The 18,916-nt window shown below is 40.3% G+C and overlaps 1 long non-coding RNA gene across 1 annotated transcript; it reads right to left on the bottom strand.

Annotated features, from left to right (window-relative positions):
• Positions 1 to 723: 723 nt before the first annotated feature.
• Positions 724 to 2,616, bottom strand: LOC119841221. The gene is made up of 2 exons (XR_005288447.2): positions 1,407 to 2,616; positions 724 to 1,008 (listed from the first exon to the last, which is right to left on the bottom strand). It is a non-coding gene; the product is annotated as an uncharacterized LOC119841221 (long non-coding RNA).
• Between the last annotated feature and the right edge of the window lie 16,300 nt (positions 2,617 to 18,916).

Below are 18,916 nucleotides of genomic sequence, written 5' to 3'. Positions count from 1 at the left end.
TGAAGTCTAATCCTGCATATAGTATTTGGGGTTCGACTGTAAAATCCTCATGATGCTGACACTGTTTTACACGTTTGCCAAGCTCCATGTGTCTCCAATTTATAAAAGGCCAAAATCACTGCTTTCAGTCTCCATCATAAATTTGAGCCCATGCTTGTAAATATTCAGAAGCTTGTGTATTGTTCAGTGGCCACTGAGTCCACAGAAGATGGTCTTCACATATTCTAATTTTATTAGGTACCAATCTTCTCTAATTACATTTACAAATAATCCCTATTTTCCAGCTGGAGATAGAGATAAGATTTTTTCCCAAGATTGAGAAAGAAGGGTTAATTATTGCACATGGGATAAACTGGACAAAGAGGGAGTTACTTTTGAAGACTTTAAAGAGTTATTTGATTTAGGCAATAATCCCTATATGTTCATAAGGAATTATATTAATATACTGAAAAAAGAATCCAGAAGGACTAGAATGTACACAAGGTATCTATATGTGTCAGATTCAGGGAGAAACTTTACAATTTCAGGGATTGAGAAGATTTTAATTGATAAACCTGACAGGGCAGTATTGGACAATAAAAAGACATTCAGACAAAAGTGCTGAATGTGAGACAAATAAGAAAGAATGAAAAGACTAGGCTCTGAATTTACAGAAAATATATAGCAAGTACATGTTACAAAGGCATTCAGGATAGAGCCCACAATATTATGAAAATAGCAGTATGAAATCAATATAAAATCTTTATTATGTTTCCACATAATTTTGCAAATGTATTACTTACACAAAGTAGTATTGAAATTATCATTGTATATGCTTAGATAATTACAGACTACATTATTCCCAAAGTGGTAAATTAACTATGCATCAATAATAAAGTATCCATACTAGAAGTGTGCTTAGAGTAACAAATACTAGTACATCATAAATTCTAACTGTAAACAATAATAAGTCAAATAATGACTTTGCAGAGTCCTTAAGGAAGTTGAAGGAAAATTGGCTATTAGGTCCTACAAAGAAAAGAAAAAAAAATTAAAAAAGGCTAATGGCTAATAAGGAAGTCACCAACACATGTAATACAATATTGAATCTCAGATTATTCCTTAGTTCTTAACATTCCAATGAAATATTATTCTGGGAATTGAAAGGAAAAATTATAAATAAGGAAAATAAGTTTTTCTTCTGGCTTCACTGCACTTTGTGATGTAAACAAGAATAGTTGCATGTTCACATACACACAGAAGTGATTGTGATCCACTAACTTTCTACCTTTGGTTACCAACCTTGTTGAAGCTATCTTTTGGGGACCATGGGCAAAAATTTGCCGATGAACCTATATGAACAACTACCCTTCCTCTCTCCCTCCACACCTTCCCTGATGGGAAAGATGCAGATACACAGGATTTACCTGGCCGTTCAAAGATGAAGATGGTTCTCAGAAGATGACAACCCAGGACAAAAAGAAAATCATCTGGGGATCATGTACAAAAACAATGTTCTTGTTGCAAGGAGCTTACAATTCAGTTCCAATACAATATATAGCACAAAGAGAACAATCAGCCATGATGAGGAGCACATGGCATCATAGACATTCAGGGGACATGACCATCTCCAGATCTTCTATTCACATGGAATCACTCATTGTTCATTTCTCTGCTTACTTCCTGAGGTAACTCCAAACAGGTTAGGCAACTGCAGGCAACAGGACTATATTAAATGAGGGAGGATAAGATCCATACAAGCCAGGTTTATGGCAAAGGGGAAGTCATATGTGTACCCGAGCAGCTCACAGATTTCAACCACAGAGTTGCAGTGGACTTGTCACATGTTAATTTTCAGGATAAATCAGGTGGGCTCATGAGACTTTTGCTCCTAAAGAAGGGTTAGGATTTGGTTCCAAGTAAAAAAATCACTAATTTTGGAATATTTAAGTTAAGTACAAAAGTTATTCATTCGTATGCATAAAGATACAAAAGTTAAAATTCATACAGCAAAAATATACATGCGTTTATACAGACACATTTTCCCTCCAGTCACAATACCGCAATATATCCCTGTTCAGCAAAACACTTAAGTTCCAGTTTAACTTGAAGTGCATTCTTAAATCCTGTTGAAGTGACCAAGATTTAGGCTTGTGGCTAATGGTAAGTATGTATTTAAGCGCTTTGCTGAACTGGGTCGTTAATCAATATGTAGTCACACACAGAACTGAATACCTATATAGACACTCTCTATTCAGGCTTCTGAACCTTGCAAACTTTGGATTCAATCTATGTGCTAGATTCAGATAAATATTTCTGAGTTTTGCCAAGCTTGGCATATAATAAATATACACTGTGTGAAATATAATATATAATGGGCCACATTTACTACTGGCATAAGGAACATAATCTGTTGACATCAGAAAAGTTGCACCTAGTTACACCAGTAGCAAATTTGGCCAAATGTTTGGCAATATATTCTCCATATGGGTTAAAACTAGAAGCATTTATCTGAAACATCCCTGACTCACCCCTTAACTGCATTATGAGTCCTCAGATAAATGCAGTGATGAGCTGCCAAAATCTTAACGGGTTCCCTCCTCACCCCACGGGGGGGGGGGGGGGGTCATTGCCCACCCCCACTCCCCAGGACTCCTGCCCCATCCAACCCTCCTGCATTCCTTGACCCCCCCCAGGACCCATCCACCCCCCGTCTCCTGACTGCCCCCAGAACTGGGCAGGAGGATCTTGTGGGCCATTGTAGTGGCCAGAGCCAGAGGCACCTGCCAGGGGGCGAGGTGGGGAGTCCCAGCGGTGCTTACCTGGGGCAGCTCCCAGGAAGCATCCGGCAGGTCCCCCTGGCTCCTAGGGGTGGGGGAGCGTCACTAGGAAGGGAGCAGGGGGAGCAGCCACTCCCCCACTGATCACATCAAAAGTGGCACCTTAGGCGCCGACTCCCTGGGTGCTCCGGGGCTGGAGCACCCACGGGGAAAATTGGTGGGTGCGGGGCACCCATTGGCAGTTGCCCACCCCACACCCGAGCCCGGCTCACCTCCGCCTCCTCCTCTGAACGCGCCCCCCCCCGGGAATCAGCTGTTCGGCAGGAAGCCGGGGAGGACTGAGAAGGAGGCGGCGGCTTCCCGCTCAGGCCGAGGGTGGCGGAGGTGAGCTGGGGCGGGGGGCGGTTCCCCTGCACGCCCCCCCCCCCCCCCCCGGGTTACCTGCTGCGGCGCGGGTGGCCCTCCTCACGCCCGAGTCCACCTCCCCCTCCCGGGGCCTGAGCGGGAAGCCGCCGCCTGCTTCTCAGCCCGCCCCGGCTTCCCGTGCGAACAGCCGATTCGCGGGACGCCTGGGGCGGGGACGGAGAAGCAGAGCGAGGCGGCGCAGTCAAGGGAGGAGGCGGAGCGGAGGTGAGGTGAGCTGGGGCCGGGGCGTGCCCTGCCCCCGCCAAATTTTCCCCGTGGGTGCTCCAGGGCTGGAGTCGGCGCCTAAGGAGCCACTTTGGGCCAGTTACATTTAGAAGCCCTTTTAGAACCGGCTGTCCTTGCGGAACAACCGGTCTAAAAGGGCTTCTAACTTTAACAACCGGCTCCAGCTCCCCCCTGGCTCAATGGGTCTGGGATCCAAGCCAGCCCTGGCTTTTGTTTTACAACACCAAAACCGGGCATACACTTGGGAAAAACGAAAAAAGGTTACCATCCACGCAGACCTATCCAAAAATGTCTTTCTATATTATACATATGCGGACATAGTTCTACATTCAGCATATTTCACATGTTGGGAGAATTAGGCACTTTGGAGATTGTGCTGCACTCGGTGAAGCTACCACAACCCACTTATTTCATTAGGACTGAATAAAAATGGGAATTATTCTTAAACTTAAGAAAACTGTCTTTTTCCAAGCAGTTTGGGACACACTGGTTCAGCAAATACACTGTACCCAAAGCTTTTGATGATATTCTTAGGTCTTCTCGGAGCATTCTAATATGACTTGAAATGGGCAGTTGGTCTAAGCAAAGGAGGAAATCAAAATCCATAATGTAGGAACTTTTGTAGCTTCCTCAATTTTAGAACTGCACATCCATAAATAATCTTTTCAAATGAAACATTTTACTTCCAACAATCTAATGCAGAGAACCAGTGGATGTATCCATCCATCAGTCCATCCATCACAAAATCTTTGCCTTATTCCATAATATATTACATATTTTGGATAGGCACAGATGTGTGGGTGTGTTTATATGACATATTTCCCCCCCCCCCCAACACTAATGCCACAGTCTTAGAACTAAAGTAAAATCATCTTTCTAAATGGAATATTAATTTTAGCTAAGCTGCTTTTGAAGACTATGCTCTTTTAAAAACCAAAGCTCCATACAAAGGGTAAGGGGGAAGAAGAGGGAGACTGTAGTTGATGAAATGCAAATGAGGCTTTGCTCAGACAGCTGGCTGCTTCTGGATGACATGTGTGATGAATGGCCCTTAAAACATGAGCAGGCATCAGGCTCCAATTCAGTGTCAGACTAGCAAAAACAGCAGCCTTACTGGATGCTTCCTTTAATTAATGCACCACTTCTGCATTAGTCCAGACATTGCCGATAAATGGGAGAGAACTGATATCAGTGGTAATATCAGAAGTCTTTCAACCTTGAAGCTGGGATGCGTTAGCCAAAAGCCACAGTATCATAAAAGGTTTAATTGTATTTGTAATGTACCAGTGCACCATGACAAAAAGGGGAGATAGTGTAAGCAGGACTGGGTAAGCCAGTGATAAATGAGTGTGGGTGAGTGATTACAAAGCAAGGAGGAGTGTGAAAACAGACAATAGACGAGCAAAATGAAGGGGGGTTATGATAGCAACAACTACTCTAATGTGAAAAGTAGGTGCAGAGAGAAACCTGGTTATAGTTTCATATGGGAATACGATCACAAAGCAGCTTAACATAAATCTTTCCTCCCTAAACAGATTTCATTGACAAAAGTGAGATTTATCACTGCAACACCTCACTGGTGGACTTCTTGGGGAAAGAGCTTTCCAGCCAGTCATCAGCTAGAAAGCATAACAACTAACTAGAACAAAATCACAGCTCATGGTTTTGTACTAATTACAGATCAAAACAACAGGCTCTTCAAATACACACATTATTAATCTATTTTGTGGTTTAAAAATCATTTTGATCAATTTAACATTAAACTATTGCATAATTTTGCACTTTCAATTAAAAACAGTGTCTTAAAGCCATTCAGCATCATTAGAAAATAGAATGGTTGTTAGTCTATTTGAGATTTCTTTTTTTAAAAAAATCTCATTCAAAGTATGAAAACATATTCAAGTTATTATATTTACAGATTACCAACTACTCTGGTTTCCTGTCTATCGACAAGCATTTCTAAAGTATCTGCCACCTTAGTATCTAGGTGGAGGCACATAATTAACTGCAAGTCCTCTTCAAATTTCTTGATTATAGCTATACATTACACTTCTGAGAAAGGTGAAAAATTCCTGTAAGAGATTTGCAATTATTTGATAATACCTTCATTCATGTGGTGACCTTCTGTATCCATTCAAATTATTCTGTCCCCTCTCTGACACACGCACAATGTATAACTGCTTTTTTATAAACCTTGAAAGAATCAGCCACAATTTAAGGTGAATGCCACACATATATACCCCATCCGTGTTAATGCTCTCTCTCTTATTCTTGGATCACTTTGACAGAGAACAAGTGCACATGCCAGACAGATGTGGGCGGGGGAGGAGGGGTGCTGAGGGGGGTTAAAAAAAAAAAAGAGAGAGAGAGAAACCAACCTACTGCCCAACACCACAATCCACTGCTCTAAATGATCCACTCTGTGAACGACTGATGTCTTCATGGACCACAGTGTGGGACTAACTGCCATAAATCATATTATTTAGGAATCACTTGTATTCTTTCCCCATTGGAGTTTTTCTATTTAATATAGTCTTGGAAATATGCATTAAATAAAGCCTCGCGATGCAGGAAAATATTCCTACTCAGAACGGCACTTAAACGTGTTTACAGTTCAATACATGCTCAAGTGCTTTCCTAAATGGGGCCTACAATGGTAAATCATAATTTTTATTTTTTAAACAGGGAAAATCTTTTTTAAAAGACATCCATGTCACATACTGGGGATATACAAGACCTTCTTAATAAGAATACGTATTTTAGCCTTTCAGATACTACATTTCTACATATTTTCCTTCTAAATATTTATATCTTTTTACACATCATATGGAAATAAACATCCCCCATACTAGTGGCAATGGCTGAATATAAGCTGTATAGTGGATCAGTAAAGTTTGCAGGCGTAACAGAAGGGGAGGGAGATTACTGGTGAGATTTTCTTCTTGTTTCATATACTCTTTTTGTTGTTAAACTGTTTACATCCTGTCCTAATGTTTCTACCCTTTCTTCTGTTTGTGTAAACCATAAGTTTCATTGTTGCAAAAAGCCTATATGTCTGAAAATGGTAAATTACAAAGCTTCATGTTGACTAGTAGAGCAAATTAGAGGGGTAAAAGTAGTTGGGATCATAGTATTATTACATTGGTAATAAATGGTTAAGACATGACCAAGTCTGACATACCAGATGAACATTACTAGCCAGGTTCTTAGGCAAAGCCAACTTGCACTTGGTGAAGAACCAAAGATGGTGGGGAAGGTTACTTAAACTTGGTTTACCTATAGGTTCAGAGTAGTCAGGGACAGTCAGAACTCACATATGTTCTGGTAACATCCTGAATACTGAGGTTGTAGGAGTGGAGCTTGCTGTAAATCTTAATCCAAGGAGTCCCCTTATGAAAGGGGAATCCCCAGGTAAGCAGACAAGCTGGCATTCCAGCTGCCAGAAGAGGGGCTAGAATTGGTCTCTATGTGTTGCGGGAGAAAGGAAATCCATGAATACACAGAATGTCTTTTCAGAATATAGATAATGGAGAGTGTGAAAAAATATGGATACAATCTTGGCCACTCAAAAAAAAAAAAAAAAAAAAAGAGAGAGAGTCAGCTGCGTACAGTAGCTTTCCAGGTAGATAATACATTTTCGCTCCCTACTTCTTCTTCCCCTTCCCCACCTGGAATTTCAGATACAAAATCAATGCAGTCAATCCCACTGTATGAGAGGTGCCATCATAGCTGGAAATTTCAAATCCAAATAAGGCCAGATAATGATTTGCTTTCTCAGGTAGAATAGCTCTTTACTCCATGAGTTGATTGCAATAGGACTACTTGAGAAGTAAGGTGCTAATCATTATGAGTGATATCAGTATCTGATGCAGAGTTTGGTCTGCTTCCAGTGAGTGATTATTCTGTACTGTTTATTAAAAATTCTCTCCATCTTTGAAAACTCAGGAAACCAGAATGACAATGAAAAAGAAATATCAAATTCCTGCTTCCTAATTATGCTGTTATGGGCCCCAGGGGCAACTATAGTGTAATCACTTTCCACTATTGCAGCTCAGTCATGTCTGTAGTGTAGATGAACCCTGAAGTTACCACATAGTGTTCCCCTAATGGGATTTGACTCGGACAGTATTTTAAGCTACTGGATGCTAGCTATGAATAAATAGCTATAAATCACTTTGGCGAAGTTAACCCAAAGGCATGTGCCAAATTCTAGTGTCAGACTCTCCAGCACACATTCCATAATAAACAGAAAACTGTATTTAGCAGAAACCAACCAACCATCCATCCATCCATCAGGGTTAGCTTAAAATCATCCAACCACAAGGCTAGGCACAGATGGCTCAGACTTTCCTATGGGAGTCCAGGATGCTGGTGCCCAGTCATGATGGGCCAGCACTCAAGCACTGTTGACAGAGAAACACCCCTGGCTATTCTGTTAAAAAGAAAACAAAAAGAGACCAAGATAGAGTACAAAACCAAACATTCATGAAGGAGATAAAGGATGTTCTAAACACAGAATAAAAATCCACATATACAAAGTCTATGAAGAAAGCAAAAATAATCTCGTTAAAATGCATTTTATATCATAATTGTTTTCTGAGGCTGCGTTTACTCATCCGTAGTGCCCAGAGGCATCTTCAAAGATGTAATCATGACCTCTGTAACCCACTCTAACATCTTGCAGGCTTCAGAACTGATCAGAGGCCAATTTACAGCCAAAGTTTCTAAACATTCTGAAATTGGTGTGTGTGCATATGGGGGGAGGGAGAGTACTTTAAGAAAAGTCCAAGATGGTTGCAATAGAAGACTGAAAATATAGAATCTCTTATAAGTTTCAGAAGAAATGTGGACCAGAAACTCAGCTAGTATAAAACACATCTTCCACTGAAGTCAGTGGAGCTACACCACTTTATATGAAATGATGCTCTGCTCCTGTAATTTTTACATAACTGACTCAGTTTTGAACAGGGGGTTGGACCAGATGACCTACTGAGGTCTCTTCCAACCCTAATCTTCTATGATTCATAGGTGTTGTGAGAAATGTGGAAATGTTTAATTCACAGGGGGATTCATAAAGTTTATTTCTTTAAGATTGCAGGGGTTCAGACCACCAGAATTTTGGATGAATACAAATGTAGCCTGAGTTCAGCTTTGTGATGGCACTTTAAGCCAGTCAAGCTTTGCTTGGTTTGGAAAATTATGAAAGTTTTTCACAGAATGATGAATATAGCAGAAACTTTTTCAGAAGGCGGAGGGGGTGGAGTTGAATATCTACAAACAGCTCAAAACATGAATCTAGTGATTGGTAGATCATTTTTGGCAGATGTTCTATCTGAATTCAGAGATATGGGTCCTCTGGGAGCAATTACTTCAGGAACATCAACCACCAAATCCCACTTGTTATGTGCTCCAAATTCAGCACTCTTTGGAATGCCACTAATTATTTTACTCTGGCTGTCTTCTTAAATGTAAATTTATTTTGTTTCAAAACTTTGTCTAAAAAGCATTGTACCAACCAACAGCTTAAATTCTCCATGATCTATCAGCCATTTTATATGTTCGAGTCGTAACATTAGATTGCATTTCCAAGAACAAGAGAAATGTGCAATGGGTCAAACAACACAGGCAACATCTTGATACTTATCACTAACCAGCTGAAATCAACCAGTGCAGATTTCCAGTGAGATGTGCAGAGTGTGTTGTAGAAAGCTGTGTGGTTTAGATGATAGGCAACAGGGCATCAGGAGACCTGCTCTGTGACCTAGGTATAGAGAGGTGACTGGACTTGCGCAATCTTGCTCCCTTGTCTATTTAGATGGTAAACTCTTTTGGGCAGGGACTGACTTATGTGTTTGCATAGTGTAGCACGATGGGGTCCCAATCTCAGCTGACATCTCTAAGTGATAATACAAATAAGATGTGTGTGGAACACAACATTAGTGATGGTGTGCCTATGAATCACCATCTTTACTATTCACCCATGGCATGAAACAATACTAGATTAAGATTTAAACATGATTAGAAAGCCATATTCCTAGAGAACATCATCTACCAAAAAAACCCAGAACCAACCAACCAACCCACCCACTCCTGAACACAGGAACAAAAGAGAATGTCCTAAAAGAATTATGGAAATGGGGCTCCAAATATGATTTATACATGTACCTTAGTCACTTCTGAACAAAAGATAGAGGTGAACTAGCAGGCAATGTAAAGGGGTAAAAATATATTTTTATCCCTCCTCTTTTTCCTTTACTTTCTCTACCCCTTTTAATGAAAGGGGGTCTGATGGGCAATTCTTACAAAAAAAGATTATAAATCATCTTTAACATGATGATTTCACACCTTGGTTGTCATAAAAAAAACCACTTTGTGCTATCATAATATTATACTATCCTTTTAATGATGAATCCATCTGCATTGAACATTGCCACATTATATGCATCATTACACTGTAAGAATAAAGAGCAAAATGAAGGTATGAGGAGACCTAAACATCTTCATAACAATTTCAAGTTTGTAGACATGTGAGAGGAAATTGTCAATTACAGCATATATTCAATTTTTAAAATGATTGACCACTGTGAGAAAGAGAACAAACATTGATTATGCCTGCTTTCCAATTTTTCTTTTGTATTTGCCTCAGGCTCCGGATATCAACTTTAATTGGAAAATGGTCTTTAAAAGGAGAGCTGTGAAAAAGCCAGCATTTCTATGCAAAAAGGTTTTTCCTCCTTGATTTTAGTTCATATGGATTTGTACCCTGTGACTTTTACTCAGCATTTCAGGTTCAAGAGAATCCAAATGAGAAAAATCAGTTTCTAAAAAGGGAAGATCAACTAATCAATTAGTTCTGTTTGTTTGGATTTTTTAAAATCAAAACCATGAAAACCATCAAGTTTCACATGATTACTAACCCAAAGCATAAGTCAGCCCAGAGTCTGTTGATATGAGGCCTAGGGTAGCTGAAAGATTTGCAAAGCTTTTAGCAAACTTGGGCTATACTTTGGGTCAATAATTAAAGTGTCAGTACAATAGGATTTGCATTTTAAGGGCTTTTTTACTGTTAGGTTTTGATTTTTTAATGGAAAGAGTTCCTTGCATTTTCAATGTCAGAATGAAAATAACTTGGTCTAGTTTTACGCTAGTTAAGTTGCTCCCCATCTACTCGTGGGAAGGAAATGCTGAGACCTTGCTGAAACAGGGACAATCACGAGAGGAGTATCAAAACTATTATTCTACTTTGTTATCGCTTTTGCGAATGAGAGGGAAGAACTCTATTAATGATTTGGGAGAAACGTACCCTCTGATTTTCTTTCTATGAACTAGATTCTGATGTAAGGCCTGGCTTGAGCAAACGTGAGTACATAAGCTGCACGAACCCTGGAGGAGCCCTGGATGGCATGGTGACTGAAAAAACATTTTCTCCTTGCTTTAGGGAGACGTATGCGTGTCCATTTTCTGTGGCCAAATACTCCCTGCAGCCTCAAGCACTGGTTTAGCTCTTCTGAGCAGACTGTGTGGAACCAAGACTCCATCAATTCACTGCCTGCCCCCACTCACCTGTTCCAGTGTGGAAGTAAGCAAATGAATAGTCTACATAGATGGGTAAGGAGGTGGTCATATGTCTTTTTATTACTCCTATGCATGGGTGTATAGTCTGAGTCAGATTCTAACTCTCTGCCTTCTTGGTTAGTGAATCACCTAAACACAAGAACATAAATTCATGTGAAGTGTTTAGGAAATATCAGAAAGGAGTATCAAATCTATTCATAGACTCTTTGAAGGACTAGATATCTATTAATATTATCAGAGACAGGAACTGCTAATGTCCATTAATAGCACACAATCACATTAACTACTGTATGGTAAATATTAACGTTCATGCTGCTTGATCAGATCCCAAACTAATTTTTATTCCTGTTTACGGCAGGGCATCTGCTGGTCTGATTCTTTAAGGCTAAAAAATTGCTATTTAAAGAGTCATAACTAAAAGTAATAAGTATTTTGCACACAACAAGACAGTAATAAAATTTTGACAGCACATTAAAGCATGCAAAATTATATAGTTTTTAAAGTCTGAAATATCATGAGATCACTTTCTGCCAATCATATCCCAGAAATGTGGAAACTGTCCCTGCACTCTACACAAAAACATTAAAATACTCTATCTTTCCATACTTATGCACTCATTCACAAATTCTTTCAATATATACTAGTGTTAGGTCCAAACAAGTACAGAGTAAGACTACATAGGATCGGATTGGCAGAGTGTTTCATTGTGGTATACAAGAAATAACACTACAACACTGGGATATACCCGATATCTGTACCTGTAATAATACATCAGATGACTTGTGGCTCCTCTTTTTTTTTACAGTAATTAGGCCCTGAATCAGCAGTCTATTCCTGGTCAGCAAATACTTAAGTACATGCTTAACTTTACACATATGCTTAAAACATATTGGCTTCAGTGGATTTAAGCAAGTGCTTAGGTTAAACATGTGAAGTGTTTTGCAGAATTGAGACCTTAATTAGCAGTCATACTGCTTATTTTTCAAAGTGTGACAGGTCATCCAAAGAAAGGAGACAGATCAATTAACCCAATCTTTGGAAGTCTTGACTGAGTTCTTGTCAATTTCAGACTCTAAAGCAAAAATCTACTTCAAAGTTTTCAAAAAGAAAAGGAGTACTTGTGGCACCTAGAGACTAACGAATTTATTAGAGCAGAAGCTTTTGTGGGCTACAGCCCACTTCATCAGATGCATAGAATGGCACACGCATGCGTGCACGCACACACACACACAGAGAAGGTGGAAGTTGCCATACAAACTGTGAGAGACTAATTAGTTAATATGAGCTATTATCAGCAGGAGGAAAAAAAACTTTTGTAGTGATAATCAAGATGCCCATTTAGACAGTTGACAAGAAGGTGTGATGATACTTATCTTACTACATCTTAGAGAGGTGATTAAGAAGAAGCAGAAAGCATACAGGGAGTGGAAGATGGGAGGGATCAGCAAGGAAAGCTACCTAATTGAGGTCAGAACATGTAGGGATAAAGTGAGACAGGCTAAAAGTCGAGTAGAGTTGGACCTTGCAAAGGGAATTAAAACCAATAGTAAAAGGTTCTATAGCCATATAAATAAGAAGAAAACTAAGAAGGAAGAAGTGGGGCCGCTTAACACTGAGGATGGAGTGGAGGTTAAAGATAATCTAGGCGTGGCCCAATATCTAAACAAATACTTTGCCTCAGTCTTTAATAAGGCTAAAGAGGATCTTGGGGATAATGGTAGCATGACAAATGGGAAGGAGGATATAGAGGTAGATATTACCATATCAGAGGTAGAAGTGAAACTGAAATAGCTTAATGGGACTAAATCGGGGGGCCCAGATAATCTTCATCCAAGAATATTAAAAGAAATTGGCACCTGAAATTGCAAGCCCATTAGCAAGAATTTTTAATGAATCTGTAAACTCAGGAATAGTACCGAATGATTGGAGAATTGCTAATATAGTTCCTATTTTTAAGAAAGGAAAAAAAAAGTGATCCGGGTAACTACAGGCCAGTTAGTTTGACATCTGTAGTATGCAAGGTCCTGGAAAAAATTTTGAAGGAGAAATTAGTTAAGGACATTGAAGTCAATGGTAAATGGGACAAAATACAACATGGTTTTACAAAAGGTAGATGGTGCCAGACCAACCTAATCTCCTTTTTTGAAAAAGTAACAGATTTTTTAGATAAAGGAAATGCAGTGGATCTAATTTACCTAGATTTCAGTAAGGCGTTTGATACCGTGCCATATGGGGAATTATTAGTTAAATTGGAGAAGATGGGGATCAATATGAACATCAAAAGGTGGATAAGGAATTGGTTAAAGGAGAGACTTCAACGGGTCCTACTGAAAGGAGAACTGTCAGGTTGGAGGGAGGTTACCAGTGGAGTTCCTCAGGGATCGGTTTTGGGACCAATCTTATTTAATCTTTTTGTTACTGACCTTGGCACAAAAAGTGGGAGTGTGCTAATAAAGTTTGCAGATGATACAAAGCTGGGAGGTATTGCCAATTCGGAGAAGGATCGGGATATTATACAGGAGGATCTGGATGACCTTGTAAACTGGAGTAATAGTAATAGGATGAAATTTAATAGTGAGAAGTGTAAGGTTATGCATTTAGGGATTAACAACAAGAATTTTAGTTATAAGTTGGGGACGCATCAATTAGAAGTAACGGAAGAGGAGAAGGACCTTGGAGTATTGGTTGATCATAGGATGACTATGACTGCCAGTGTGATATGGCTTTGAAAAAAGCTAATGCGGTTTTGGGATGCATCAGGAGAGGCATTTCCAGTAGGGATAAGGAGGTTTTAGTACCGTTATACAAGGCACTGGTGAGACCTCACCTAGAATACTGTGTGCAGTTCTGGTCTCCCATGTTTAAAAAGGATGAATTCAAACTGGAGCAGGTACAGAGAAGGGCTACTAGGATGATCTGAGGAATGGAAAACTTGTCTTATGAAAGGAGACTTCAGGAGCTTGGCTTGTTTAGCCTAACTAAAAGAAGGTTGAGGGGAGATATGATTGCTCTCGATAAATATAGGAGAGGGAGAGGAATTATTTCAGCTCAGCTCCAATGTGGACACAAGAACAAATGGGTATAAACTGGCCACCAGGAAGTTTAGACTTGAAATCAGATGAAGGTTTTTAACCATCGGAGGAGTGAAGTTTTGGAATAACCTTCCAAGGGAAGCAGTGGGGGCAAAAGATCTGGTTTTAAGATTCTACTCGATAAGTTTATGGAGGAGATGGTATGATGGGATAATGGAATTTTGGTAAGTAATTGATCTTTAAATATTCAGGGTAAATAGGCCAAATCCCCTGAGATGGGATATTAGATGGATGGGATCTGAGTTACTATAGAAAATTCTTTCCTGGGTATCTGGCTGGTGAATCTTGCCCATATGCTCAGGGTTTAGCTGATTGCCCTGGAGGAAAATTCCTTCCCGACCCCAAATGTGGCAGATTGGAGAGGCCCTGGAGGTTTTTTGCCTTCCTCTGTAGCATGGGGCATGGTTGACTTGAGGGAGGCTTCTCTGCTCCTTGAAGTCTTTGAACCATGATTTAAGGACTTCAATAGCTCAGACATGGGTGAGGTTTTTCATAGGAGTGGGTGGGTGAGATTCTGTGGCGTGCGCTGTGCAGGAGGTCGGACTAGATGATCAGAATGGTCCCTTCTGACCTTAGTATCTATGAATCTGTGTAATGACCCAGCCACTCCCAGTCTCTATTCAAACCCAAGTTAATGGTATCTAGTTTGCATATTAATTCAAGCTCAGCAGTTTCTCCTTCGAGTCTGTTTTTGAAGCTTTTCTGTTGCAAAATTGCCACCCTTAAATCTTTTACTGAGTTGCCAGAGAAGTTGAAGAGTTCTCTTACTGGTTTTTGAATGTTATGATTCCTGATGTCAGATGTGTCCATTTATTCTTTTGCATAGAGACTGTCCGGTTTGGCCAATGTACGTGGCAGAGGGGCATTGCTGGCACATGATGGCATATATCACATTGGTAGATGTGCAGGTGAACGGGCCCCTGATGGCGTGGCTAATGTGATTAGGTCCTATGATGATGTCACTTGAATAAATCTGTGGACACAGTTGGCATCAGGCTTTGTTGCAAAGATAGGTTCCTGGGTTAATGTTTTTGTTGTGTGGTAGTTGCTGGAGAGTATTTGCTTCAGGTTGAGGGGCTGTCTATAAGCAAGGACTGGTCTGTCTCCCAAGATCTGTGAGAGTGAGGGATCATTTTTCAGGATTGGTTGTAAATCTTTGATGATGCACTGGAGAGGTTTTAGTTGGGGGCTGAAGGTGACAGCTAGTGGCGTTCTGTTATTTTCTTTGTTGGGCCTGTCCTGTAGTAGGTGACTTCTGGGTACTCTTCTGGCTCTGTCAATCTGTTTTTTCACTTCAGCAGGTGGGTATTGTAGTTTTAAGAATGCTTCATAGAGATCTTGTAGGTGTTTGTCTCTGTTTGAGGGATCTGAGAAAATGCGGTTGTATCTTAGAGCTTGGCTGTAGACAATGGATCATATGGCATGTCCTGTATGGAAGCTGGAGGCATAGAGGTTAGTATAGTGGTCAGTAGGTTTCTGGTATAAGGTGGTGTTTATGTGACCATCGCTTATTAGCACAGTAGTGTCCAGGAAATGGACCACTTGTGTGGCTTGGTCTAGGCTGAGGTTGATGGTGGGATGGAAATTGTTGAAATCATGATGGAATTCCTCAAGGGCTTCTTTTCCATGGGTCCTGATGATGAAGATGTCATCAATGTAGTGCAAGTAGAGTAGGGGTGTTAGTGGACTAGAGCTAAGGAAGCATTGTTCTAAGTCAGCCATAAAAATGTTAGCATATGTGGGTACCCATAGCAGTGACGCTAACTTGAAGGTATATATTGTCCCCAAATGTGAAATAGTTGTGGGTGAGGACAAAGTCAAAGGTCAGCCACCCGGTTTAAGGTGATTCTGCAACAGAAAAAGCTTCAAAAACAGATTCCAAGGAGAAACTGCTGAGCTTGAATTAATATGCAAACAAGATACCATTAACTTGGGTTTGAATAGAGACTGGGAGTGGCTGGGTCATTTACACATATTGAATCTATTTTCCTAAGTTAAGTATCCTCACACCTTCTTGTGAAGTGTCTAAATGGGCCATCTTGATTATCACTACAAAAGTTTTTTTCCCCCCTCCTCCTGATAATAGCTCATCTTAACTAATTAGCATCTCAGTTTGTATGGCAACTTCCAACTTATCTGTATATACACATCTTCTTACTATATGTTCCATTCTGTGCAACCGATTAAGTGGGCTGTAGCCCATGGAAGCTTATGCTCTAATAAATGTGTTAGTCACAAATACTCCTGTTCTTTTTGTGGATACACGCTAACATAGCTGCTACTCTGAAACTGTTCAAAGTTTTCTGTGGGTGATTGTTCATTAACATGCACCTCCTGTGAGTTTTTGTATTTATATCTTCTTCATTATTATTAATTTATGATACAATTGTGCCCAGAGGTTATAATCAAGGTCAGGGTCCCATTGTGCTAGATTCTGACAAATGCATAGGAAGACAGGGTGTCTATACCCAGAAAGATCACAATCTATTTTAAAGAAGAGACATAAGAGGATTTAAGAAAGACAAGGCAGAGAGGAGGAAGGGAGGACAAGGATAATTGTGGTATGACCAGGCAATTGGCAATTAGCACACATCTTGATCAGTGTGATTCACTTGCACTATTTTCCTCCTTATTCAGCAGTTCATTCCCTTCACTTCTCAGATATGAGAGGTATTTCTTCCTGACCCCTTCCTTGTCTCACAAGAGAAATAATAAGTAATGCCAGATACACTAATATGGCTAAATTGAAAGAGCTTAGGGACTTAATGATTGTCTATTAGAGCTGGGAAAAATATTTCCCATCCAAAACTTTTCATATGACAAATAGCATTTTAACTAAATGGAAAAACTGAAAAAAAGCTGGATTTATTTGTGTTTTCATCTGTCAGAAGATGAATTTTTTTTTCAGTTTTAAATTGAAGATCTTCACTTTGTTGACAAAAATCCCAAAAATATCAGAAAGAAAGAGTCAGCTAAAATCAGGTTTCTTTGCTGGGGAATCCCCAAACAGCTCTACTGCCTACTTGTTTTCTCATGGCATCTCTTCTCTCTGGCCCAAATGATTCTATACTTTCTTCATAAATACAAATTAAGCAGCTTTGTTCAATTTGTGTATTCACACATTCTCCCCTAGACTGTGGCATCTGCATTGCATTCCTCCATGTCCTACTGTATCAGAGTTTTCCTATAAACTATAGTATAACCTTCCACTTTCAATGATAGTCCTTGATCCTTCATTTAGATCAATGCACACAAGCTCTTGCACCTTTTGCAAAGCCCCACTGTGTACATCTTGTGAGACTGGGGCTGCATAGGAAAAACAGTAGTTCACATAATATCATGGCAAAAATTTGTTACGCTATTAAAATTCAAGGGACAAAAAAATAAGTTAATATAGAATTAAAGTTGTTTGGTGGTGTGCCATGCCCTGGTAGAATGTTGAGTTGAGAAAGACTCAGACTTCTGAAAACCAGGAAATGAATGTGCGCCCATTGCTCCAAGAGGGTTTAGGGAAGGTGGCATGGGAAATCTTCTTTTCCCCTTTGTCCTGTAATAGTGTGCAGTAGAATCCTGTGGGTGAGAATGAATGGGTTGTAAAAGGAGGTGAAGGGCTTGAATGTTTCAGCAACTGTGGAATTGGCAGAGTAAAGGTAGGTGTGCTAAAGGGGAGTATTGGGGCATTTCTGAAAAGAGCAGAGTTATGGTTACATGGGCAACCTTAACTCTGCACTTCCAGGTTTAGAGGTTTGTTTTCCTCAACTCAACCTTTTGCAAGAAGACTACGTACCTCTCACCTTAACTCTTACCATAGTGTTTTGCCATTGAATTTCTTAGTATTTTTTAACAGGAAAAGCTAAGTTGTTCATAGAAGTTAGTCATTAAGGCAGTTGTACTTGTTATGTCCCACAATTAGCATACTGAGCCAGCCACCATGCTTCAATACACACACACCCTCTGCGCCCCACCAGCTCTGCTTTCACACACTTCCCCAACCATGCCCCTGACCCATTTAATGCACTCACCTGTCCAACCTGGTCCTTTGCCATTACTGTACCCAGCTCCTCCATTACCCTCCCCACCCATTACCATGCAGGGAACATCTTCCTGAAGTTTTCACTCACTGGTATACACGTTTCTATTGCCATTACTTGCCATCTTCTATAGACCAACTCTCACATGGTGTCTGGAGTGCAGGACAACTACTTTACAGTACAGTGTGTACCTGGTTGGGTTTTACAATGGTTGGAGGGTGGAGAAGATGGCAGAGCCAGCAACAGAAATCACAGACAGTTTCTGTTCCAAAATATGGACAATTTTATGTTTGAGAGAAAGTTCCTCTGACCCTGGTCCAATAGGCATACCCTATCTCTAAAAAACAGAGCTTGTAATGTTTCTCTGCCACACAGTATGCATTTGTCATGAACCATCCAATTTCCCAATTAACATCTTCTTACACTTTATTAATAGCTTTCATGCAGTGTTGAGGTGCACAGGCAGAGCTGTGTGATGCAGAAAGGCTTGGGTCTAATGGCAGAGCTGTGGGGTTGTGAAGCAATGGCAGAGAAGGGGATGCCATGCCTCCCTCGCCTGAGCACCCAACATCTATGCCCTTCCCTATATTCCCTTCACTCCTCACTGCAGCTCCAAACCCCTGATTCTCTCACTCCTCCACACCCTAAAAGCCCTTCCCTCCCAGGGAGCATTCACAGTTTTTCCCCTCCCCCCCAAAAAGCTTGGAATACTTCCTTCCAAAATAAAACTGTCATCTATGACTCACAGATTGTAGCAGCCTCTCAGTCCAAACCTCCTTTTGTCTTAGATGGCAGCTTGTGATTAACT

Source organism: Dermochelys coriacea, chromosome 1 (genome assembly GCF_009764565.3).
Source record: "Dermochelys coriacea isolate rDerCor1 chromosome 1, rDerCor1.pri.v4, whole genome shotgun sequence".
Classification (NCBI taxonomy): domain Eukaryota; kingdom Metazoa; phylum Chordata; order Testudines; family Dermochelyidae; genus Dermochelys; species Dermochelys coriacea.
This window is presented reverse-complemented; position numbering and strand designations above follow the sequence as displayed.